The sequence below is a fragment of the Carassius auratus genome, chromosome 31 (genome assembly GCF_003368295.1).
Source record: "Carassius auratus strain Wakin chromosome 31, ASM336829v1, whole genome shotgun sequence".
Taxonomy (NCBI): Eukaryota; Metazoa; Chordata; class Actinopteri; order Cypriniformes; family Cyprinidae; genus Carassius; species Carassius auratus.
Window position 1 is genome coordinate 4,238,591 of NC_039273.1, and position 27,503 is coordinate 4,266,093.

A 27,503-nucleotide genomic window follows, 5' to 3' on the forward strand; every position below is an offset into this window, starting at 1 on the left:
GGTTCCACATATTAAAATTCTACTAAGGTTACTTGGAAAACCACTGCACAACATGTTCACATCACGGTCCTGAAGCGAAGCTCAGATGTCAGACTTTTGACATTACAGATATAAATAATATGATTGTTAGGTTTGAGCACTGGATAGAAGCACTATACGAATACTTGACAGACCGTTGAATTATTAACCTGGTCGATTGCATGACTGATAGTTATGTGATGTCAACTCAACTCGCCATGTAAAATAAAACATGGTAACAGCAACTCTACACTGAAAATAAACTGGTTTACAAACACCTCACCATTTTATGTTCTTAGGTTGTGACCTATTGATGCAATAAAAGAATAATGAAACAGCTTTTTCTAAAAGGCTGATGTGAACTATGCATCTCATGAAAGTAAATATAATTTTAATGCTATTTATATATATATATATATATATATATATATATATATATATATATATATATATAAAAATACTGTTCATTTAATTAGCTAATTACTAAAATTACTGAGTGCAACTTTAAAGGGATAGTTCACCTTCAGTTGCTGGTCCACGTTTACTTCCATAGTATGGGGAGGGGACACTATGCAAGTCAGTGGGGACCAGTAACTGAAGGTGAACTATCCCTTTAAATGTCCCCCCCTGCGCAGTCTCTATGGTTTGCTCCACACCAGCGCTGTTCATACTGTTGAGCCGCTGCTTTCCTCAGTCACTGCGCCGCTGACAGCTCCTCCTCACTCTCTCTCTCTCTCTCTTGTTGCTCTTTCCACATTTTTGCTCTCTGACATTTTCACCGGTGAGTACTTTCTTCTAATTTTCTCTTGTCTTCATCTTTACCTCTTTTCTACGTCCTCTTTTGATTTGGGATGTGCTTGCATTTTGTTCTTCTGAATTCAGCTGACACTCATCTAAAGCCGGGTTTTAATGTTTTACCTTCTTGGAGAGGGGGGACGTCAGGTACTGGTTAACTTTGGTTAACTTGAGTCAACTATATTCGTTTCTTTATTTGTACAATAGCAAGTGCTGGAGATTTTGTTTTGCTTTTAAATATATTTTTCTTTTCGTTCTGTGTTTATCAGTTGGACATCTTGTTGCTGACGAATTACATCAATGAGAAAATCATTTTTTCTTTTTCTTTTCTCAGTTTTGAGAGAACAGTTGTCAAAGTTGTGGAGCGATTTTTATATATATATATATATATATATATATATATATATATATGGTTGGACAAAATGATATTTTTGTGTGTGTGGACTGATGTTGGAGCGCGCGTCATTGCGCGTCCTGCCAACATTTAAACACGTCTGGATTGATAATACCATCCGAGATCTGCTGTTCCACCTCGGTTTTTCATGTTATGCTGAGACACCGAAAATGTGGACATGCTGACAGATACCTTGACTTGATTTGATTGACATGGGATGTTTTCCAGGGTCACATCATTCCATGAAATTAGTGACTTTCCCGTTTGGATAAGGTGGTAAAAGTACATTTCTTTCAAATCTGTCAGACATTGTAGTTACTGAATTAATTTTATAAAAGTGACAGATTTGAAGTTTCTTTAAAAAAAGAAGTTGAGGAAACATACAAAATGGGTATTCTCATAGAGAAAATTAAGAAAAAATTTTTTTTTTTAAATTGGTTATTTGTTGATGGTGTCAGATTGTTATTGTTAAGGGTATTGTTTATATATATTAGCACTAGGGACACCAAAGGCACCCTATTTGTGGAATGACCGTCCAAGCATGTTGTGAAATTGCTTCTGTGATTTCCTGGCTGTGTCTCAAAACCTAGTGAGCTGTCTACTTAGGCAGAATTTTAGGGCATCTTATGCATCTGCAGCAGTACAAAGCTGACGGGAAACATGCTTAATGATGGCAAAAATGCAGCTGGGGTGGACTACTTTGTTTTACCTAGTCTGTTATACTGGGCTCGTACAAAGTCTCATGTTCTTGCAAGTCAGCTGTAGCTTTTTAATTACATCTAATACAAGAGAAACCATTTGATCTGGAGAAGGTGCAACAGGGCTAATACATGTTTGTTATGTGCAACAATATGATGATTTGAAATGCAATGCCACTGAATTAAAATAAGAAAAATAAATATTCAGAACTCGTTTAAGGTTTGTTGGTCATGTTCGGCCGGAAGGAGTGTGAACTGAACTCACTCACACACACAACTTTTTTTTAGTATTGAAATGGAGAGTGATAGGGAACAAACTATTTTAAATCTAGAATAGTCAATTCTGCCCACCTTGCCACTTTATCTGTCACAAGACTTTGTTTGGAAGTCATGACAAACAAGTAAAATTCATGCTTCTGTCTCTTTTCCTATCTCATCTTTCTCTTCTCTAAATACACAGTCATGGCCAAAAGTTTTGCCAGCGACAAATTTTGTGTTTTGCAAAGTTTGCTGCTTAAGCTGTTGTGATTCATTCACATTTTTTCTAGATTATTGTGTAGAGTGATCAGATGCATTTTAAATAATTGCTAAAAGCTTCATTGGCCAAAAAAATTACTTTTAACAAAAAAGAAAAAAGAAACTTTCACTTTTTTATCAGCAGCACATGTGAAAGTGTGAATGAGTACTTGTCAGGTAATATTACTATCATACTAATTAGATTGTAAGAGCAGACTGATTGCTATAAAAGGAGTGAAGAAGTGCTTCCGATAATTGTTCTTGTTAGCAATGGTTACCTGCAAAGAAACACGTGCAGCCTTCATTGATTTGCATCAAAATGGCCTCACATGCAAGGAAAATTGCTACAAAGAATATTGCACCTGAAAGAACCATTTACTGGATCATCAAGAACTTTAAGGAAGGAGGTTCGACTGCAGTGAAGAAGTCTACAGGATGTCCCAGTGTGTCCAGTAAGTGTTTGGACCGTCTCCTCCTGAGGAGTCAGCAACAGAATCATGTCAGAACCAGTGCAGAGCTCGCTCAGGAATAGCAGCAGATTGATGTGAGAGCATCTGCACACGCAGTGAGGCCAAGGCTTGGTGTCAAGAAGGGCTGCAAAGAAACCACTTCTCTTCAAGAAAAACATCAAGGACAGACTGAAATTCTGCACGAAGTACAAGGATTGGACAGCAGAAGACTGGGGCAAAGTTATTTTCTCTGATGAAGCTGCCTTTCAATTGTTTAGGACATTGTTCAGAGAAGAAAAGGTGAACGCTACCATGAGTCCTGTGACGTGCCAACAGTGAAGCATCCTGAGACCATTCGTGTGTGGGGTTGCTTTTTCATCCAAGGGAGTGGGCTCTCTCATGATTCTGCCCAAAAACACTGCCACAAATAAAGAATGGTATCAAAACACCCAGCAAGAGTGACTTCTTCCAACGATCCATGAGAAATTTGGTGATGATCCGTGCATTTTCCAGCATGATGGAGCACCATGTCACAAAGCACGAGTGATAAAGAAGAGGCTCGAAGATCATTATATTTAAATTTTGGCTCCTGGCAACTCCCCGGATCTCAATCCCATAGAGAACCTGTGGTCAGTCCTCAAAAGGTGAGTGGACAAGCAGAAGCCCACAAATAGTGATCAGCTCCGACAACTAATAAGGCAAGAATGGATCGCCATCAGTCAGGATTTGGCCCAGAATCTTATATCCAGCATTCAGCAATCTTTGCAAGTGAATTGCAGAGGTTATGAAGAACACTGTAAATATTGACTCATGTTGTGTTTTCCAATAAAAACCTTTAAAACTTGTTTATCATTGTTTTTCAGTATACCATAGAAACATATTGAAGCTGCAAACTTTGCAAAACACACACTTTATGTCACCGCCGAAACTTTTGACTATGACTGTAGACATACATGAACCCACATGCCTCTTTTGAAAGTCCTCTATGACTCCATATGATCTTCAGTGCAAGCACTTTCGCTTTAAAAGTCCATTATTGCCAGTGTGTGGCCGGGTATGGATTTTTAGTATTAAAAGCATACAGTTTGACCTTCCAAACACAGTGAAGCACTTTAAGCCATTTGTTCATACATTTTCTTTAGTAATACTTTGTATTACTCATGCCTTCCAATTGATGTGCTTCTGTTTGAAAGAGTTTTTAGGACTTACTTTCTGTTTACTGTCATGCCGTTAAAGGAATATTCTGGGTTATGTACATCTTAATGTCTTTGTCTTTAAATAACAGAATATTCTTTTAAGGGTAATATGTGACTGTGTACAGAGTTTTTTTGGGGTGATTTTTCTTGTTGTTTTTTATATTGGTTGGTCCATTACAGTCTATCTCGTCTTGTACTACCGTTAGCTTATCTAGAGCATTAGTTGCCTACCTCAAGGACACCCAACTCAAGTTGACCACTTACAGCTGCTGAATTCAAATAACACACTGCAGTGCCAGCACTTAAATTGAGGCTTTTATAAAATTATGTGTATATGCATTACATTTTATCTACATATTAGGACACAACTGACAAAGTTTGTATGTTTGAAAAACAGTAAAATATGCAGTGTGCATATGCCAAAAAAAAATAAAATAAAATACAAAGCAGGGTTTTCAGGGGGATTAATCCGGACAATGAAAAAAGTGCTAGTACCAAATTATAGGGATTTAGTGGTTAGTGATTTACTCAGAAACTTCACAAAAGGTCAAACGGTGGTTTTCTGTTGCTATTAATTATTTCTTGACTTCTAGAAGGTCATATGCGTCTTGTGACTTCCTAGTGTTCAATATAATAACCATAACCCTGCTTTGAGTAGTTGGCACCACTGATGTGACATTGACATGGCAGTTGGATATATTTGGATTAGCTTGCAGCTTTTTTGTGAAAAGTTCAAATATTATTAGTCATTATACTTTTTTTCTTCCATTATAAGCCTTTGGCAAAAATTACTTTAAGTCAGTTAAATGTCAGGGAAATTAAAGTCTCATGGGTATTTTTATGACTTTTTCCCATTCAGGCTGCACTCAATATTTTTTGAAATATCAAAAATTATAAAGGCTTATCAGAGTAATTAATTCATTTGGTCAAATCAAGCATCATGAATTAGAAATTTAGATTACATCTACATGAAAGTTTAATGAGTAAATTGGTAGTTGTGCTGTTATCACAGTAGGGTCTCTGTGATGTGTAATGAATTTAGTCATGAAATCATGAACTCTTTATTTTCACATAAACCAACACATGCACAAACACACACACACACACACACACACACACAGATATATATATATATATATATATATATATATATATATATATATCAGAATATTGTTTTATGTATGCTGTTAGTGCTGAAATATTTTTTTTATTTTGAAAAGAATAATGTAAAAATTAATTGTGTTCTAATTTCCCTATACATTATATTTGTTTGGGTCATAAATTGTTTTATGTGCATTTTGTGTTATTTAGTTAAAGTTTATTGTGAGGTTGCAATGATATTTAGATCTTTGCTATTAGTAAATTACTTATTTGAATGGATCAAATGATTTGTATATTACATAACATTCTATAATTTCATGCCAAATACAACATGCAGTCACCCAAAATTGCATCCTTTATGGTCCTAACTTAACCATTGTTTTTAATTAATTTTTTTAGAGAAGATTTAGACTATTTAATCTTAGAATTTGGGTATTTTAACTTGAGTGTTTGATGTCCTCTAAAGTCTCTTTTTATGTTAATGTCTCGGAGTGATGTTTTGGGGAGGACTGTCAGTTCTTAATGCAGTAGAGGGCAGTGGCTGAGTGGACGTGATATTGTATGACTGGAATGCTCCTCAAATGTCAGTTGCTGCTGCCACCCAAACAACTAATCCCCCGATAAAGCCCCTGCCACACATTCAGAATTAAACATCAGAACTGTGCTTAGACTTATCGTCCTCCACTCGACTCTTCATTTGGCTGGCCTTGATGTGTAACAGGCTTATGTTTGTCAGCATCTTCATGATTGAAATGATGGAATATCTCAAGTTACAAGTTGTTCTGTCAGTGGAAGTTTCCATTAGGCGTGACTGAGAAAGAGGAGGCTTATAATGAGGGTCGAGAGAGAGATATTGAAGTGAAAATATCACTTTTTTCAAATTGAGCTTCCACTGGAAAATTAAATTAGGTTAAATTTGGCTGTACACTATTGGAGAATAAATTTCATCATGCATTATTATTTTTACTCATGCTGTACACCCTAAAAAATGAAGTTTTTTTCTTAGTGGTGCCATAGAAGAACCATTTTTAGTTCCACAAACTTCAGTGAATAATTTATTAAAAAATAAAAAATAAAATTATTGGTTTGAAGAACACTTATAAAAAAATCTAAATAACTTTTTCTCCACTATTACTAATTGTGGAATGGAAAATAGCATTGGAATGGAAAGCTTCTATGAATGTTAAAGGTTCTTCATGGAACCATAGAGTGGCATGTAAAAGTGGTATGTAAAATAATCTGGGGAATATGATTGGCAAATTTCTTTTGAATGTGGGTGGGCTGAATATTTTTAGATTAACTGAGCCAAATGTGTTTGGCATGAAAGTCTTGAATGAAAAACATTATAATACCATTCATATTTGAACTTTTTTATAATTTAAAGAAGAAACCAATCCTATGTATAGTTGATTTTTGAGGCTTAATACTAGAGAAAAGCACTAAACGTTTTTCGGTAAGAGTGTTTTCAGCTTTTTTATTTTCATATAGAAATGTGGCATGCAGTTGCATCAAACAATGGTATAAACATCATTCAATGTAAATTGTGATAATCGTAATTGACAATCACAATTACAGTTTCAAGGGAATTATCAACAGTTATGATTTAATTAATCGTGCAGCACTATTTACAATGAAACACAAGCACATTGTGACCGATTCCCTGACATTTTGACCCATTTTATATATGCAGCATTTTATGTTAGAACAATCTAAACCGCAACAAACAATAACAATGCTGCAAAATAATTAACTAACGACGATCATCTAGCCCTCTATTAAACATTTTACAATTATTTCATCATAGCTTACTCAGTGATGCTGCATTCTTGCACTGCTTGCACGGGAAGTTGTGTCAGATTGAAGATGTAACCATTTAAAATGTGACTTTGTGAAATGGACTGTCCTAAATTGTTGCTATAGTAGCATCACATTAATGCTAGAAAACCTATGCATTTGGCAACTATATTTTTTTAAATCATTATATTTAATAATTAAAATCTATTTTCACACTCATCTTGGGCGTCCCTTCATGTCCCCCAACAAGCCGGTCGGGTGAAAACTTTTGAACAGGATGTAAAAAAAATTCTTATTTTGTTTTAATATATATATATATATATATATATATATAGAGAGAGAGAGAGAGAGAGAGAGAGGGAGAGAGAGAGAGAGAGAGAGAGAGAGATTTTTTCCATCCATTTAGCACTTCTCTTTGGAAGCAACAGAAGATACTTGCATGTTTCCTGAAAGACAAGTTGAGTACAATTTTTAAATGGCATGCATTTTGTATGATCTGTCTTATTGCTACATGCTACTGTAGATGCCAAATTACCTTTATTTATAAGAACTGTAATTATTTAAATTCCCATCCTGCAGGGTTTGTGTTACAGACATGACGGATACATCAAACTTTGCAGATTGTAATATCACCAAGACTTAAATGAATAATTTAATGTATGCATTTAGCAGATGCTTTTATCCAAAGTGACTTATAGTGCATTCAGGGCTAACATTTACCTAACATGTGTTCCCTGTGAATTAAACCCACAACTTTGCGCTGCTGACACAATGCTCTACCACTTGAGCCACAGGAACTACTACTACTTACTCTTTTCAGTTAGACTAGTAAGAAACCACCCCCAAAAAAACAACAAAAACAACAACAAAAAACTAGAAACTGCATAGCAACGTAAAACACAACACAATGAATGAGGCTTGCACAGTGAGACACCACTAATTTTTCTCAAAATGTAAAAATGTCTTATTATAAGAATGCACTCATGTTCAGCTGCTAAAATCCTGCTACTATAGGTATTTTCTTTGTTTTGAACCACAGGAATCTTCACGCACTCCAGGTCACAAGCGCTGGGACCAAGCAGCATATCCGCATCTGTCTCCTGGTCACAAAAGAGATCTGAGAGGTATGTGCAAGTCTCTACAAACATAGATTTAGCAATGTTTGATCTGAGCGGAGGTGTTAAAATTCAGCGTTTATACTGACAAATGCAAAAGTTTTTTTATTTGCAGAACTCTCATTGGTTACAAAGCAGCACGCATGTTCTCTGCTAATACTGGCAGGGGATTTTAAAGCCACTGGAGATTTTTACATACACATAAGGGCTGCATTCTTCTATGTGTCCTTTTAATTATTTTTGATTACTGTGCTTTTTCTCACTACTTTCTCATGCATGAGCATCACGTTTTTAAAGGGTACACAACATACACAGTTTCACCTAATCTCACGTTAATCTTGAGTACCTATAGAGTAGTACTGCATCCTTCATATATCCAAAAAGTCTTTAGTTTTATTATATTTATAAAAGAAAAATACAGCTTTCCGATTCTTTCCGGAAAAAGTCGAGCCTCTGGAGGCGTGCCGTGAGCGGAGCTAAAATACTGATGTTTTGTGTTGTTTCCATTAACATATATTCACTTATGTGCTGATTTCCAACAAAATACAGAAATCTGATGCAATTGTACTTACATGAATGGGTTCTTTTATCACAGGGACGGCTCCATGTTTTAATAGCAAACGATGTGCAAATCCAGCATCAACTTGGGCCTTGTTTATAAAAACATTCATCACTCAAATGACCAGAACACACAAATGCACTTGATACACTCCGTTGCTGCCCCGGAAAAACAAACTGCATCCACTCTTCATGTAAAGCTGGGTTCTTGGGGAAGCTGAACACTGTAAACTTTCCCTCACATCCAAAAACGTACTTATTTGGAGTCATTCTCAAACAAATCCTATGCAGCGCTGGCGATGATTTTGAAGCGCGTTGACATCATTAGAGCCACGATCAAAAAAAAAAAAACAGCCGAAACTTGTACCAACCCAGAAGTAAGATTTTCGGCACATAAATTCTCAGTCATTCTTCTAAATTATTTTTTAAAACTTTGGCCATGTTTAGCATGAGAATCCATCTCTTTAACACTGTGAACAACTCTGAATACACGAAACACCATTGTGCCCCCCCCCCTTAAGATATAGAAAAGTGCACATTTTTTAAATGCGTCTCAAGACCCTACCTTCTTGTGCAAGTTCTTTGCATTTTTGAAGCAAAAAAATATCCTGTCTGAATGTCCTCTAATACTTCTAAAAACTGATTTGACTGAACTTTTGTAGTTAGATGATTTTGTTTAGTCAGTTTATGCTGTTTTCAGCAGGTCTTCCATCATTGGTTTTTCACTGTTGTGCTCTGTGATGTTTTTTTTTTTAAAGCATTAAAGGGGTCATATCAAGCTATTTCAAGTTTTCCTTTCTCTTTTGAGTGTTACAAGCTGTTTGTGAATAGATAAGATCCCTAAAGTTGCAAGACTAAAGTCTCAAACCCAAAGAAATCCTTGCCCAAAGAGGTCCTTGCCCTCCTAAAACACCTCATTTAAACACGCCCCCATGTCTACGTCACGATGTGTTGGAAGATTTGAATAACGCTGCCCAAATGTTTACGCAAAGAAAGAAGATGTAACTTTTATGCTCGCTGTAGTATTGTTGCCGCCGCAGCCATGTCGTGGGGACGCTGTGTGTTTTGATGTGAAAGCGAATATACCTTGTTTGGCCTTTCAAAAGAGGACACAACTAGAAATCAGTGGTTAAGTTTTATTTACAACACTGTTCCGGAACAGTTCAACCCAAATATTCATTTTTACCAAGGACTGTGTCCTGAACCTGGGAGAGTAGCCTACAATGCCGGCTGATGCTAAATTTCTCATCTTCATCATATTGTCTGAAACCGAATACATTTTCAGAATTTTTTAATTTGGGGGTGAACTGTTCCTTAAAAATGTTCAAGTAGTTAAATATCAGAAAACCAGACTGTTCAAATCATTCACAGACAGAAGTTGTTTCTCTGTGGCTAAAAAAGTGCTCTTTGCAAAGGCCTAGGGCTTTCACAGAGACAGGTGTTATATCTCAGGACACCTACTTCAGCGATATCTGTCAGATACAGTAATAAGTACATTTTATAGGTGTTATTAAAAACATTACTTACAGCACCTTTAAAATTTTATAACCAAGGTACAAGGACAAGAAATATCACAAATGAGATCTTTAATATCTCAGTTGTTTCACCTATACAGTGGACAGAGATTAAAAGAAGTGCAAACCGAGATTGTTGCTAAAGTTTCCTCCATTGGGGCATTCACAATCTAAAGTCTTCACTAGAGTTTCGAAAAAGATAATAATAAGTGCTCAGATTACCAAAGTCTGTGAACTTTAAAGCCCAAACTGTCTAAACTATGCTAGATATTTATTATTACATGTACAGTTGTCTCATTTGTCTCCTGATACATGTTAAGAGAGACACCTGGGACTAATTGTATATTCTGAGCAACCTCTAAACAATAAAGTTGTCCTTTTGGAGAGTTTCATTTTAATAATATAGCATGCATACTGTAAATAGACTGTGTATAGACTGAAGTGGTATTTTGTCAATTAGATTTTGTGTTTATAATGTTTATAAAATTTAAAGCAAATTAAATTGTGATATTTTCAATGCATGTATGTAAAATCATTCTTCATTCTGTCACTTAACAGCAAACAATCTTCCAATCTGGGGAATATGATTTGCAAATGTGTTTTGAATGTGGGTGGGCTGAATATTTTTAGACGAACTGAGCTAAATGTGGCATGAAAGTCTTGAATGAGCATTAATTAGAGGAAACACTGCAACAAGGTCGGCCTCGGTTTGGCATTTTAGACAAGAATGACTGGAACGAGGATTTTGATGAAAATGTTTTGAATAGTAAATGTGCATCAGAGATGTGGCGAGCAGATCCCGGCAGTGATTTGAGCATCTCTTCCTAATCAGCACTAGCTAAGAAAGGGCATGTGAATTACAGATGCAGAATTTCATGAAAATGTTATTCATGCGCTCAGATATGTAAAATACCGACCGCGATATTGGCCGGGGAGCATGGCGAATCATGCTTACTGAGAAAGAGAGAGGAGGTTAAAGGAAACCATGCACCGCTTCACTTTAAGTTAAATTAGCAGTCTGAATTCAGTCATATCTACAGAAGAAAAGACAACAAGTTCTTTTGAAGTCAATTTCATGAGCTATTTCCATCACCTGCCTCACCAGGACTGCAATTAGGCTCATGCTTTGCAAATCAGACCCAATTATGTGCGTTCAGTAAAAGCACTTTTTTTTGAGTAAGAACAAAATGAGCTTGCAGTGAATATATCTGATGTGTTTCATGGAAATGAGTAAGCCTTTCCTTGGAACACTACCCACATGGGGAGCCATGTCCAGAAGTTAAATTCCGATTTTGGGGGTGGGCAAAAGCATTATTATGAACGCTACCGTTCACAAGTATGCAGTTAATGGGATGTTTAAGAAATTTTCTTCTTTTTTTTTTCAGCAAGAATACATTAAATTATATTTATAATGTTACAAAATATTTCGATTTCATGTATGTTTACAGTAAAATAGAGCACTTTTTGCATTAAAATGGATGGAAAACTTGTGCCACTTTTGTTCCCTGTAAATATTTGACAGAGAATGAACAGCCCTCCTTTAAAAAGCTAACTTAAATAAGCAAGTAAATATGTAATATGCAAATATTATCAAAGTCTATATGGCACAGTATGTGTCGGCATGGCTCAGTTTAACCCTGGCCTGCGGCTTGTTTACAGATGTGGTTTTGTTCATTGTACAAAGCTCATGATAGTGGTCAATATTGCTAGATGAAGAGAACATTCATGTGATGAATGAAATTCCAGTGAGCTTTAAGCCAAGTCATCTGTTTTTTATATATTGCTGTGTGTTTTTCTATCAATAATAAATGTTATTTTCCTGCAGCATTCGCTGAAAGGAATATTTTCTATATAAGGCCTGACCTCTGACATGAGTTATGGGTTAATTTAGGCGTCCTCTGTGTGTGTGTGTGTGTGTGTGTGTGTGTGTGTGTGTGTGTGTGTGTGTGTGTTTGGTGATGTATTACACAGACACCGCACAGCCGCTATCTCTCACTCTTTGCACCAGCTTGTCTAAAAAAAAACAGAAAACAGAAAATAATTTTAATGAAATATTAAACATTCTGGCACCTAAGGGGAAATGCTCCAAGTGTTGAACTCTATAATAAGGACATAATTTTCACAAATATTTGCTGTATGGCCCCTTTTCTCAAGTCTGTGGTGACGCATTTCAACGGCCATCAGCTTTTTAAATTTGTTTACAGTTGTTGATATTTGCTTTTCTTTAAAAAAAAATATGTATATTTATGTAACTATGCATTGTATTATATTATCTTTGCATAAAAATAAACACTAATGAGAGGGTGTTTCTTATACAGCGTTCATTGGAGTGACGGTAAATTTACCCAACTACAATGACTTCCGCTGCTAAGAAACCCGGAAAAAAATTCTGCTCATTTCAATCCCAAAGCAACAATTTTGTTCTCAAAGACATGAGAAGTATCTTATATTCCGATGAATAGTACAAGATATGTGTGAAAATGTCACAGCTTTTTCTGATTAAATTTACTTCAACTAAACCTCATTATCAGCCAGCAGCCATTATACAAATCGACAACGTGACATGCAAATCAATTGTTTTCATCTTTGTGACAGTAGAAATATGGATTTTTCATCAAATGATCTAAACCATGTTATTTTATTTGTGTTATAGCTCACAAATAAAATAATAAAGTTTTAACGGTATCCTTAAAGTTTCAGTTAACAGTGAGCCTCTTCTCCTGAGCTACAAAAGAGCAACCTCTTAGCAACAAAACACAGCAGAAATGCTATAAACTACAACAGTGGCTTACAATACAAGCTGAAAGCTATGATTACATTTTGTATGATAAAACTGAAATGTATATTCTATGCTGTATAGCTTAGTAAATGCATTAATGCCAAGCTCAGGTGGTGCACATTGGTGTCAGGTTCTATAGTTCATGAGTCTTTGCTTTAGCCCTCCATGCCGGCTCAAAATGATCTACTATATTATCTCACCTGAGATCCTCGCTCACTCCTCTTCTGACCAGAGTCTGTTAACTCTGTTAGACCATCATTTACCATGTTCTCTCTTGTTTGCTGACACTTTGCTGCTACAATATGACGTCTGACAAGACTTTTCCCACTGCATGCCAAAGACCTTCAGTCTATTGCTGCTGCTTTTCAGTTCTTAAAACCGTAAGTCAGACATGTATTCTATATCACGTGTATTTTGACTAGGGAGATATTTATCATGACTATAAGGCAAGATTAAATAAATATTTTTAATAATATTTCTAGGTATAAAAACAAATGGTTGAAATGTATTTATTATTATTTATTATTACTTGTATCATATGTTTTAACATAAAAATATAGGCAATTTTCTAAGTAAGTTTTGAGTATACATTTATTTAAATTGTCCAAAATATTTTTTTTTTAATTATTTTCTAAGTGTATTTTAGGGTTGGCTTCTTTTTTCCTTTTTTATTTATTTATTTATTGCCCTTTGAAGTACATTTTGTATTTTTTATTTATATATTATGAAGCCTTAACGAAAAAATATTTTCATTTTGAAAATAAATAATTCTTTAAGCTGCACAGTTTAAATACTTATATATATGTGTGTGTGTGTGTGTGTGTGTGTGTATATATATATATATATATATATATATATATATATATATATATATATATATATATATATAAAATAGATTTTAGCCAGATGTAAAAGGGAAGTGAAGTTTTAATTTTAGTAACAGTCTTGTTTAATATTTTGTTAGTTTGTGTATAATGTTCTAAATAGGTTGGGAGGGCTGAGGATGTACAGTATAGAGGTTAAAACACAATGCTTCAGTATCGAGTCTTAGTTTCTCTGTTTTTGACAGATTTTGTGCTGGCACGGCCCGTCATATCCCATCATGCCTTTCGTCTTGTCATTGTGTCATCTTGTCTGAACCAATTTGGCAAAGAATGAAGCATTACAAGCTTATATTGTGCATGAAATAAAAGCTTGCTTTGCCATCTACATTATGGAACATGTTGGAAGCCCACTGTTGTCAGTCAGCTTCAGCAGGGCTCAGAAGTACACAATCCCTCAATTTTCTCCAATATCTCTGGCTCAGGCCTAATCAGGCATGACTGATCCTTGAATCATTTACAAGAGGAACCGTTCCATAGCGTAGAATTCTGTTTTTTCGCCTGCTTGATTCTGCCATCAAACAACACGCTCAGATGAAGACAGACCCCTGAAAGTTTAACATCCACAAGAGTCTTAGGTAAAAAATGATGCATCAGTGTTCATTTCTCATCTTTGGCACACAGATTCATTTCAAGCTATTCACCAAATGAGACGCATATTGAGCTTTAAGATCTCTTCTCTTTAGGAGCATGAACCCTGCGACTTGTTCTGTCTGGTTGTTAACCAGAAGACTTACAGGGTCATTCCTCTTCTGCAGTTCATTTTGAAGTCTGCAACTCATAAATATTTAATATGATTTCGTTGAAATTTAAGGAATATTTCTCTAAAATGGTATATCAGACTTTCAGTTATATGATCTGGTCATGCTCAGACACCTAAAAGTTATAATGAATAATAAAGTATCATTGACTGAACATGACTGAGCATATTTTGATATTTTTGATATTAATGTGTTATATGAATATTAGATATATTATCCCAAAAAATGCATTAACATTAAAGTAATAAAAAATGCTCTAGTCATTTCAATTATGGCTTAATTTTTTACACAATATGCCAAAAACAAAGGTCACGAATGAATTTTTTGTTTAGTTTTTTTTTTGTGAAGATAACAAAAGTGACAGAAAAAATCATATTTACCCATTAAAACGTTTTTTTTTTTTTTTTTAAGTGACTTTTTGATTTCCATCAAAAAAAAAAAGTGAATTATATTGTTTATCCAATATGTTTAGACATAGATTATGAGGACATAAATGAACAGCATAATAGGAACAACCCATCTGTGGTTTGAATGACTGGGGTAGTTTACATTTGGTTTCTGTAGGTAAAATGTGTGCAATTATGAACAGATAGTATAAATTGTGTAATTTTGAGTAAATTGGACATCTGCAGCTCAATCGTAAATTGATTTAGGAATAGAACATTACATCAGTGCAGAAAAAAAAAAATCCCTCTGTCCTCAGGTACAGCGTGTAATCCTGGACGAGAATGAGTGTGTGTTACTGTCCTGTTATCATTAGTGGCTGTATCTGATAGGAAAATCACCATTTAATAGGAAGATAATGTGTCAATTAATTCTCCCTTAATGGCAGTGGGGGAAAAAGTGAAAAGAAATGAAGATAATTGTGTTACTTTGGGCTCAGCTCCGTGTCAAAGTCATCCAAGTCATGTGTTTCTGCTGCTGTCTTGAGTGCTGTTAATCAGATAGACATGTTGATTTATTTCCTTCTTTATGCATTGCAAAAAAAACAAAAAAGCTTCAGTTAATACCAGAGGCACGTCTAGCTGCTGCTCAATCAGTTAAAGCATCCTTGTTTTATATGTCCCCAAATAGAAGCATACATAAAACAATTGTTAATTTCGTTAACAAAAACTATGACAGAATATATTTGTTGAGGACCATTTTCACGACCAAGATGAGACGACACAGACATCAAACACTGTAACAATGTCAACATGAAATGTCATTGATGAAAAATAGGAGATTAAAATGTATTTAAATAAAACTCTCTTTATCCAAATGTATATTTTCTTTAAAGAAAAAAGAGAGGAGAAAATATATAGACTAAATGAGTTTCAAGACCTTGTGGTGCAACAGTAGCGTGTCTGACTCCAGATCAGAAGGTTGCATGTTCAAGTCACGTCGGGGCCTAGTAGTTAGAGAGTTTGACTCCTAACCCTAGGGTTGTGGGTTCGAATCTCGGGCCAGCAATACCATGACTTAGGTGCCCTTGAGCAAGGCATCGAACCCCTGACTGCTTCCCGGGTGCAGCAGCATAAATGGCTACCCACTGCTCTGTGTGTGTGTGTGTGTGTGTGTAAGTTCACTGCTCTGTGTGTGTGCACTTTGGATGGGTTAAATGCAGAGCATGAATTCTGAGAATGGGTCACCATTCTTGGCTGAATGTCACGTCACACTTTCACTTTTTTTAACGGTTGCCAGATATCAACAGTTTAAATCCCCCTTTTGTCTATTCAAACAAAAAAAAAACCTGGCAACCTGAAGCTTAAGCAATGCATGAAGAAGAAAATAGTGCTGAAGAGCTGAAGACATCAACAAACATGTAAATCGGAGGTTAGCTATCTCCATTGAGATTTTCTGCTCAAATGAAGGTGTAATACAGGCAATCTGTGGTTTTTACATGGTTGTTTGTGCAGTATAAATCTGCCAGCAAACCCTTATAATAAATCCAATTTAAACTGTAATAAATCCAAACATGGGTCTTGACCATTTTGTTTGTGGTTGCTGAATAGTCTTTTTTGTTGCTGTTTTATGAAATGCTGTTTGAATTATTGGAATTAAAATAAGGAATTTCACTGTAGCTTTTGAGTTTTACCAATTGTTAATTTATGCGATAATTTAATCAACTAGATGAGGTAAGTAATCAATATGTATGAGCTGACATTTTCATTTGTTCTTATAGGGGAAAGTGCAATGACATTTCTCAAATAATAACAATCACGGTCAATAATCACCAGTGTATTTTGAGAAAAAATAATTGTGATGATCAATTTAACCATTATGACTTAAGTTTTCTTTGAATAAAACTCCCAGTGAAATTCACAGTAAAGGTTAGAAGAGTCTAGCAATCACACTTAAAAACAGATGTAAGTATTGATTGTTCCTTGCTACATAATAGTTCTCCTTTTAAAATCCACATAAGGTGGACCACGGTCAAAAGGTCTTGAGCTTTATGGACATTGAAATGGTCTCTTGGTGTAATTATTCTTTTCTTTTCCTCTTGAATAGATGATTGGTTACTTGACCCTTGGAGGTCTCCGTTCTGAGTGGTTCCTTGAAAAGCATCCTTGTGAATGAGGCTCACGATTAGTACAGCAGCCTTCCATTACATTAAAATACACAGTGAACAAGAGAGCGGAAATTGAATTTAATTCAATTCTTATATATAAAATCTAATGGTTTCAAAATCTCAATTTCTGCTTCCATAAAATGGCTGAAGGTGAAGCTTCAGAACTAGTCAAAGGGAATTTCTTGCTAGATGTCAATATGATTATTGAAGCTTAAGCCTTTTGAATTTGTACAGGCTTAGAGATGTACAGATGGGATGTTAATGACATTTTTCTACATTCCTTGCTTGAGTTAATTACAAATAGTGATCCTTCACCTTATGAAATCATTCGGCATCTTTGAAAGCTTGCTATGGTCTTTTGATTTCCAGCGCTGTTAGTTGAATGTATTTTTGAGTGAGACTTGCAAGACAGAAGTTTCTGCATAAAATCGTAACATCTCAGTGGAGCATATTTTCATTCTGATAAATCTGAGCGTAATCCAGCTAGCACATCTTGTACCCTACAGCATTTACACTCAGCCTCTTTTAATGAGTGTCTCTAAGGGTTTCCACTAATCCTGGTTAATCTCCTTTAATGGTGTGATGTATCCAATAACCAGTTCAGCCTGCAGGACCTGATAGCCAGAGGGTCTGCATACTGGACCGCAAACATGAGGAACATTGGAGAGATCTTGAACATTACATACACAGCTGTCATCTGGGGAAATCATTCATGTGCATTGAAAATGAGCTTGGAGAAGGTGGATAGTCCTGATAGACATGGATATGCCGTGGGTTTGTAGATGTTGAGACGGGTGTAAAAGCAGCATTTTGGTTTGGCGAGCATGGTCCTGCATGCTTTTCCAGAGCTACTGGCCAGACAGCAACATAGTGTTGCCCAGATCCTGCCCACATCTGGCCCATGTGAAACCCATGAGGGCCAGATTCGGACTGACACTGGTTGTTGTCTGGGGTACTAGACATCTCTAGCTTCCAAAAAAAGCTGCATGAGGTTCACTTTTCACTCTGCCTCGTTCAACTGTCTCTGATGATATGTCATTGCTCATTTCTCCTGCCGAGGCTTCTGTTGCTCAATTAAGGCTTTAAGTCAGGATGTCAGGCATGCCTCTGCTGAACCTTAAGCACTGAATGACACTCGGAGACAACTTGGCACATATTATTGATACCATAATTGATAGGCGCTGCCTGTATGAAGACACCTTTGAAAAATAATGAGCAAAACTGTTCATGTCAGACGCTTTATTTAGTGGTTCTTCACACCCTTTTCAGTGGCTCCAATTGAGATGTCACTGCTGTCTTTCATACTGTCCTATGACTTGGACTGAAGTCTAAAATGCAATCTTGACCCATTTATGAGCTCTTGTCAACTGAAAACCCACAGTTGGCTTGGCTTCTAGGCTATTTTGGCTTTGCTAATGAAGCAAAAGGCCCTGGAGGTGCTGTATTATCGTGCGTGTTCTACGCGTTGAGTGTGAATTTGATAACTGAGTCATACATTTAAATTAGACTTTATGGAAATCAACATCTAAGTGACGGATTCAGAACAGTGCCTCATTAACTTTTCTCTTTAGATCTCAGTCCCACACTTAAAAATAAAGGTTTTAGTAGTTAACAGAGTTAACACAGTCTGATGCCTGGAGAAGGTTTTTATTTTTATACGATACGATGCCACTACAGAATGTTTTTAAGCTCTTTGGTACTTAAAAAGAAAATCAAGTGGGCCTTTGCTGAAGGAGTGAACTGATCTTTGAAGGAGAGGGTTTTTTAATGAGATTTTTTCTTCTTTTTTTTTATTCAACAAGACATGCAAATTGACATCTGGATATTTTTTTTCCAGCAGAGAGTTAGGGTGACCTTGACTCCGACTGTTTGTTAAGATGAACTATTGTGCCGGTGTCCTTTCAGCAATTTTCAAGTGTTCAGATCAGCTAGAATATTCAAAAACAGTTAGCATCAGATTAGAGGAACAGAGTGATCCAGACGAGTGCCGGTGGCAAGTTCTGACACTAAAATGTCACAGGCCTAGGGGTACGGAAATGTGGATGGTGATGTATTTTTAGGTTTGCGAGTCAGAATTAGCACTTTCCTTCAGCGAGATGTGGAAATACAGGGCCGCTGATAAGAGACTGCACTTGCTGCACTCTATGTGGGCTTTTATGTTTTATTGTCAATTATGTTTGAGGGAAAGGCAGGTATATAGTCACCTCACCATATGGCTGTCGGAAATGGAATTGCTGTGTGGATGTCACATTCACTGCCGTAACTGGATTTGTTCAGCCTAGCAGCTTGCAGAGATGCCCTCCCTTTGGCCTCATACACCTCTTAAAGAGAGTCAGAATCCATGTGAATGTTTGGCTGAATGGATTTCAGAGGCCACTCCGCATATATCTATCTCCACAGCCCTCATATTGCCTTCATGACAGCTGCACTAAAAATGACATTACCAATTTTATCTTCATGAGACATGAAGGATAGCGATCTAATTCACCAGTATCACTGCATTGGATTGTATCTGATTGTAAGAAAGAATAATATTGCTGAATTTTAATGGAACAGATCAAAAATAAACGTTCTGTCATTTACTCTAAAATTCTGTCTGTTCCTAGAAAGCTGTCATTTGACTTTAGAAGACTTAATAATATATTTTATTATTATAAATAATATGTACTTTAATAGTAATAATGTTTTTGTTTTTTTTCTTGACAACCTCAATCTATATTTTCCATACACTTTTATTGTCAGAAAGATTGTCATTTTGCTTTGGAAAATATATATATAGTAAATAATGAAAGAATCATTTAAACATTTTAATTTTGGGAAAAATTATTGCTTCTGTAATTTCTTTTTCATTTTAAAAGGCATTAACATTTTAGTGGCTAGACATTTCTGCTAGTTTCAGTTATTCTTACGAAGTCATTTTCCTTTTTTTTTTTTGGGGGGGGGGGGGGGGGGGGGTTCAAATTGTTTTTTGCTTGTTTCAAGGAGGGAATGACTGCAGACCCATTTGTACAAAATTACTAAAGTATGTATTTTTTATTATTGTTTTAGATTCTTAATGTCAGCCTGATCATAAATATGCTAGTGTTTGATTTTTTTTTTTACCAAAATAATGTATAAAATATTATATACGGTTTCATTATATTAAGGGATATAGATGTAGCTTGTCATGGAAATTTAGTTTTATAAAAAAAACAAAAAGCAAAAAAAATAAATAAATAAGACATGGAAGTCGATTAAAAATACTAGATTAGTTCATACATCATCTTTCCATCAACATGCTCTTTCTGCTTCACTCTGTAGCTCAGTTTTCTGTTTCTCTATAGGCCACATTTCTTGTAGGCAATGCATCTTAATGATTAAGACCCTGGGTGAAACACATTTAACTTGGGAGTGAAAAGCAGCATTGCTCATGGAAAATGTACTGCCAAATAGCTTATACAAATAATCAGATGTTTTCAGCCCATCCATAGAGGCATCAGTCTTCTCTTTTATTGAATTCTGTGTATTCAGTTGGACTTCAAGGACATAGGCATTCTGTATAGCATTTCATTTACAAGACACATCATTGATCCGCAGTTCTGTGTTTGCTATGAGCTGTAACCGGTATGGCTTGGCAGTGTCTTGCAGTACAACTTCCAGAAGCATCTTTAGTTATTATTATTATTATTTCATTTCTAATTGTTCACAATCTTTAAAGAGGTATATGCATTTGTGTTTGTGCATGTATGTGCACCGAATCAGCATGTATTTGTGCATGTATGTGTGATGAAGGTTGTCTGATTATTTAAATTTTGCATTAAACTGCAAACTATTGTCTAAAGAAAACGTGATGCAACCCAGAAATCATCTCCATGTTGCTAGGATGCTATGATGGTTTGCCAAATCTCTGTGATATTCTGGTCTGTAGAAATGCCTCTGGTCTGTGGAATTTTTGGCTTGTTTTATGGTCTCCCAGGAATGTTAAGCCTGAGGTTTATTAAAACTAACCATTAACAATAGTGAATTTTGTTGGTGTGTTTGTATGGAAGGAGGTTTGATACTATTTATTTCTTCTATTTTTATTTTACACTGTAAAAGTATGTTTAACAAGATATTGTTTCAGTTTTTCTGCTTTATTTTTTTAAGTTTAATTGAATGTGTTACTTGCTGTTTCTGATTGATTGACTGATTTCTTCAGTTTAGTTGTTTATTTAAATAATTGTATGTGGTAGTAAAATAAAATGGATAATTAAATGTATTACTATAATTAGAATCAACTTTGGGAATAATAGGAAAATGAATATTACATAATACAAAATAAATATTACATAAAACATGGATGCATTGCAGTAAAAATAAACATTAATTTCATTTAAAATCATGTCACAATGCAAAAGGTTCCTGCTTAATTTTTTATGGAAAATATATTTTGTTATTACGTGTTCTTTAGATTTTTGGAGTGAAATATGATCCAAGCATGTTTCTGACATGTTTCACCCAGATGCTGGTATGTGCGTGAGCAGTGGATCAAGTGAGAGAGAGACTTATTGTGTATGTGAGTGAAGAGTGTGATTTAGTCTGAGGAACTGGTCCAAGTCATGTAATCTTGCCCTGTGTGTATTTGTGAGTCTTTGTGAGTGTGTATGTGCAGTACACAGTTGAAGAGGGCTTAACAGATTGCTTGCCCATTGAGGTCTGACCTTTACTGTCAGTAGAGCACTATAAACCCCAGCGCTGTGCCCTACAGTCAGGCAGAATACTAACTAGGCCAAGGCCAGCTGTGCTTGCCATATCTCTTTGCCCAAGGTGGGTATGTGAATCTGAAGATTTCACAGCCACGTCAATGTAATGTGGAGAATTTGAGGGGCCTTTGAACTGCCCCGAAGGATAATCTGACAAAATAAAATCTAGTTTTCATCACACAGGGAAGATGGATCAGAGCACTGAGACAGAAAGTATGGACTGGAACTGACCACTGAAAAATCCCAAAACAATGGAAAATAACGAACTGGCTTGGGAAAACATAAGTTCTGATTAAGAATGGTTCAGAAAGGTTGACTAATTAGTTAGTGAGACAAAATGAAAGAGCAACACATTTCGAGGTAACACTTTATTTTACAGTGTCCTGGTTACAGCTTACTTACTGTATCAATTATAGTAAAGTATGCATAATTGCATGCAACTAGCCCTATACCAAACCATAACCCTTTCACACGTAAATGTTATTTATTAATATTAATCAATAATTAAACTTACACACTGTAAGAAGGGCACCTTAAAATAAAGTGTAACCCATTTGACTTTTGTAATTTTATAGAATATTTCTATATACAGGAAAAAATGATGATTATAGTTTTTAACATAAATATTTGTCCGTTTTACATTTAAAAGTTGTGCTTAGCAAATATCTATTATATATCTGTGTGTGTATATTAATTATAATTATACTTAAATATAATAATATTACCATATATATTACCAATATTTTACCATATAATAGATAGATTCATAATTATTAATTCATAATTCATAATTTTTTTTATTTCTTTAGTTATTTATATTTATATCTGAGAGAAATTAATCTGTTGTTTAATCATGCATATGTGCCAACAGTACTACTAGTATTTCATTTAGCAAATTTTGAATAAAGATTCATTGAAAACAGGAAATGAGTGCAACGAGAGGGGCATATGGCAGCAAACCAGCATCCTAACCACCATGCATTGTGAATAACAAGGCATATTGAATCATACATTAGAATGTTAGAACAAACACATCTGTATGAATGTTATTTTCATGTCACTGTATTTTATTATTGTTCTGTTGTCAGTGCTGACAAGTTCAGATTGCGTCTGTCACACTGCAGGCTGTTTGAGGACCAAATGGTTTGAGGACTCAAAGCACTATGAGGTTAAAGTGCTGTTTAGAGTACTGGCTGTCCTCAGTTTGCCCCCTGTACAGCAGCAGCAGCAGCAAACGTTTAGTTAAACTCACAGCTTTTTAAAATCTGCCAGGCTGCACGGTGTGTATGAACATTAAAGTATCTCACTGCTTAGAGTATCAAGATGGTGAATGTGTGTGCTTTTGTGAACCAGAACTATTCCTTTAAGGAATTTGCTCAGCCAGTGGTCAGTGTCGGGTTGGATCCAGCTTTTTTTAATTCGAAGCTCAATGCTCTGTTAAGCTGCGATAAAACCTGCTTTTACTCTAGGATATTACATTGGACATGATATAAAAGTAAACTAAAAATACCATCAAAATCAAAGCCATACATTTCCACTGGGCTTCATCATTGATTTTTCCATGCCACTTGCTATCTCAGCAAATCCTCATTGGTTTGCAATGCAAATGCTGAGACAACTGTGTGTACATCATCTAAACCTCGCCAAAGCACGGCAAATATGTGATTGTAATGTGGACTCACCGGTATTACAAAGTCTGTTTGTTTTGTGCTGGGTATCAGTGCTCCACTGGAGTTCCCTGCATGTGAAGCCTTTAGTGCATATTTGCAAGGTTCAAAGACTTCCAGAAATTATGGATGTAAATGGAACAACACAAATGTGACATGAAGAGAATCACACACAAGCGTCCCTCCCACTGCGAGAATCACTGTGCAGCCTGACTGTCTTTTATGTCGAATTGTAAATAAATCAGTCAGCCTTGCTTTGAGAAGTTGTTTAATGAATACAGATTAGGTGTGGAGGGACTTTCAGATAACTGTTATTAATGCTCTGACACTGTTAAATATAGCTAAGCTTTACGGTAACAGCATCCATGAATATACATGTTAAAGCTGAATATTTTTGAATATTTAAAAAATTGAATATTATTCAATATTCGGTAACACTTTAGAATAAGGTTCCATTAGTTAATGTTAGTTAACTACTTTCGTTAACATGAACTAAGCAAGAACAATCCTTCTACAGCATTTATAAGTCTAAGTTCATGTTAATTTCAACATTTACTAATGCATTATTTAAATCAAAAGTTGTGCTTGTTAACATTAGTTAATGCATTGTGAATTACCATGAACTAACAATGAATAACTGTATTTTCATTAACTAACATTAACAAAGATGAATAAATACAGTAATAAATGTATTATTCATTGTTTGTTCATGTTAATTAATACATTAACTAACATTAACTAATGGAACCTTATTCTAAATATGTATTTTGTTGTACCAAAAAAAACAAAAAAAACATTTTATTAAATATTAAATCATTTTGCTTCAACGTTATATGTATTCAAATATAATACAGTTTACTGATGATCTCAGACTTGGTAAAAAAAGAGAGAGAGAAAGAGAAAGTATTACTTTTGTTTTCTTTTACTTTTGTTTTTTACTGAATATTTAATAATTAGTTTGTGAAAATGTTCAACTTCTACATAATGTGAATTCAAAGTTACATCTCTCGGAACATAAAAAAAAAAAAAGATTTTGCTGTTGTATATCCTTGATATGTGGCCTTGCTTGCTTATTGTCCAAGAGCATCCTCTCCATTCTCACGCTCTGTGAGTGAGAGTTGCTTTCAGCACTTTTCACAGCTCCACACAGCTCCCACTCAAGACCTTGAGACTTTGGCTAATCAGATTCAGGTTTTAGTGAACACTACCTATGAAGATAATAGTGCTGTGGTGGCCTTATCTCGGATGTGTTGTCATTTGAAGGTCAGTTATATTACAGAGATCGAAAAACATTCGTTTAGAAAGAAACTTTAGACAGTTTTTACTGAATATTATTAAATAAATCCATACATTGTCAGTTATTGAAAGATTTGACAATCTCACAAAGGCATGTTCAGGTTGCAGTTCACCTCCAGAACAAAAGAAACAAAATGAAATTCATTTTTGCTGGAGAGACATATTTTTTAATGAAAATTAATTTCCCTTTCACTCCTAAATTGTGTTAATTTCTGTTAGCATACTGTTATAAAAAGGAGAATGCGGAGGGGGTCATGTTTTCTTTAAATTATTATAAAATATATGACTTTTGTATGTGTAATTTATGCTCACCAAGGCTACATTATTTAATCAAAAACTTAAAAATAGATCAGAATAATTGAAATAAAAAAAGTTCATTACAACCAAAAAAAGTGTTTTCTATTTTTAAATATTTTAAAATGTATTTTAATTCCTGTGATGCAAAGCTGAGTTTTCAGCATCATTACTGCCGTCTTCAGTGTCACATCATCCTTCAGAAATCATTCTAATATTCTGATTTGCTGCTCACATTTTTTTATTTATTATTATCAATGTTGAAAAAAAGTTGTGCTGCTTAATATTTTTGTTAAAACCATGATACAGAGGGGTTTCTTTCTTCGAGATTTTGTAACAATATGATAGTCTTTACTGTCACTTTTGATCACATTAGTGCCCTTGCTGAATAAAAGTAAAAGTAAACTAAAGGTGTAGTTTGGGGTGAAATTATTAACTGATTCACTCTAGTAGACTGGACCAGACATGCCTCTGTCTAATGTCTGTCTCGTGGACCTGGTGTCCCTTGAATGAAATTCTGTGGCATTGGCGGTTGCTTGACCCTGTGGTCATGTAGATTTTTTTGATCGGCCGAGCTCTAAAAGCTCTCTGGCACACATGAGACATTTTTAGCACTGGGACAGAGTGAAAATGGGATGCTGAAGTCAAGCGCACACACACACACACACAAACAAACCTTTCCTCATAACTACTGTAAACATTTACCCAGAGGACAAAGAAGGGTGAGCCAAGTCTAACCTGGGTAAACCCTAAAGGTCAGAGGGCTCATGGTAGTTGTACGATCAGAATTTGACAAGCCAAAAGAGAGAGATGTTAAGTGTGTCAGTGTTAACTCTATTAGATCTCATATGTTATAATATTTGCTTTGCCTTACTGTGGTATTATTGTTTGCCTCTCTAAACTCCTCCAAGAAGCCAGCCCTGGTTGAGAAGCTTCTGAATATGCTTGTTGTACCTGCTTTGAACAACAATGAAGAATTTCACAGCTGGTCTGCAGTAGAACCGGCCAAGACACTGTTTTATTTCCTCTCCGTGTTATAGGCAGAACATTTACTGCATGACACAAGATAAAATATAGCTACCTTTTTTTACAGCTGCTAAGGCATGCCATGTTTTCATTTCATTTCTTTCCTTTCAGCTTAAAAATTTTCCCTTTCATTTAAAGTCGACATGAAAAAACAAAATGGATAAGACAGGAACATTTAATTGCCATTTTTTTCATATACATTCCTGGTCTTTTTGTGCATGACTCATTAGTTCATGTTATTTTCAAGGAAATATAGACAAAAACATACATTTCTGATAGAATATTCTATTTTACTTGGAAATATTACAGAAGTAGATTGTTATTTTGCATTGACTTTAATGTCTGTGTCCATCCACATGTTCTTTGAATATCTTATATATGCAAATATTGTCAAAACAATATTCTCTCAACGTTTGCTTTGATGTTATTGTGCAGGTCCCTCTTTTCATATAGCAGTGATATAATTTCACCACATTGATTTCTGTTTTTATCTTGGTTTGAGGAGCACATAACAGAAAAGGTTTTGTAGACAATCTCTTCCTAAGATGTTTATATACATATTCAAGTCAGTGAATCCAGTCCATATTTTGTCTTTTTTTATCTCAGGCACTGTGCTGTGCTGTCAGCCTGGAAAAAAAATATAAGAATCTACTCAGCGTGCATCAGAGAACCGCAATTCAGTATAGAGCCACCTCAGTTATGATGTTTGGTTCTGATTCAATTTTGGGACGCAGATTGAATAAATACATTTCCGCAGGTTTCCTTTTAGACTTGGTGTTAGCCTTTGAAATGTCTGAAGTGGGGAATAAAACAAGCATGTAAACAGACAAAAGCTCGGTTTCAAAACCTAGTGTGCTGCCTTATTGCCTACTGTCTACATAATCAGTGGTTTGCAACAGAATGCATTGGCGCTCTGCATGACAGACTCCATTTAAATGATCTCATTGGAGTTTGGCATTAACATGTTGGCAAAATATTTTAACATAAGTACATAACACATACTATTATTTTAACTGAAGTATTTCTGTTGATGCTTTTTAGTGTGCATTAATGATCAACATTTCTATTGCTATCTTGAATTTCTTTTAGCTTTTTTTATTAAATAAGTACTTTTCTTCAGCAAGGATGCATCGAATTGATCAAAAGTGACAGTAAAGACATTTATAATGTTCTAAAGGTTTCAGTTTAAAAAAATAATCTGATCACTAGAACTTTCTATTTATCAAAGAATCATAACATATCATGGATATGACACTGAAGGCTGGAGAGATGATGCTGAGAATTCAGCTTTGCATCACAGAAATAAATTACATTCAGAAAAATATTTAAATAGGAAATGGCTATTTGAAATTGTAATATATTTCACAAATTTTTTCAAG

The 27,503-nt window shown here is 35.1% G+C and overlaps 1 protein-coding gene across 3 annotated transcripts in view; it reads left to right on the forward strand.

Annotated features, from left to right (window-relative positions):
• The first annotated feature begins 704 nt into the window (after positions 1-704).
• Positions 705-27,503, forward strand: part of LOC113050257 (RNA-binding protein Raly-like) — a 72,392-nt gene continuing 45,593 nt past the window's right edge. For 2 of the 3 annotated variants that reach the window (XM_026213052.1, XM_026213055.1), the window contains exons 1-2: positions 705-799; positions 8,001-8,085. The gene's annotated coding sequence lies outside the window, so the exon portion shown is untranslated. The remainder of the gene's footprint in view (positions 800-8,000; positions 8,086-27,503) is intronic. The other variant, XM_026213053.1, reaches the window with a different exon arrangement.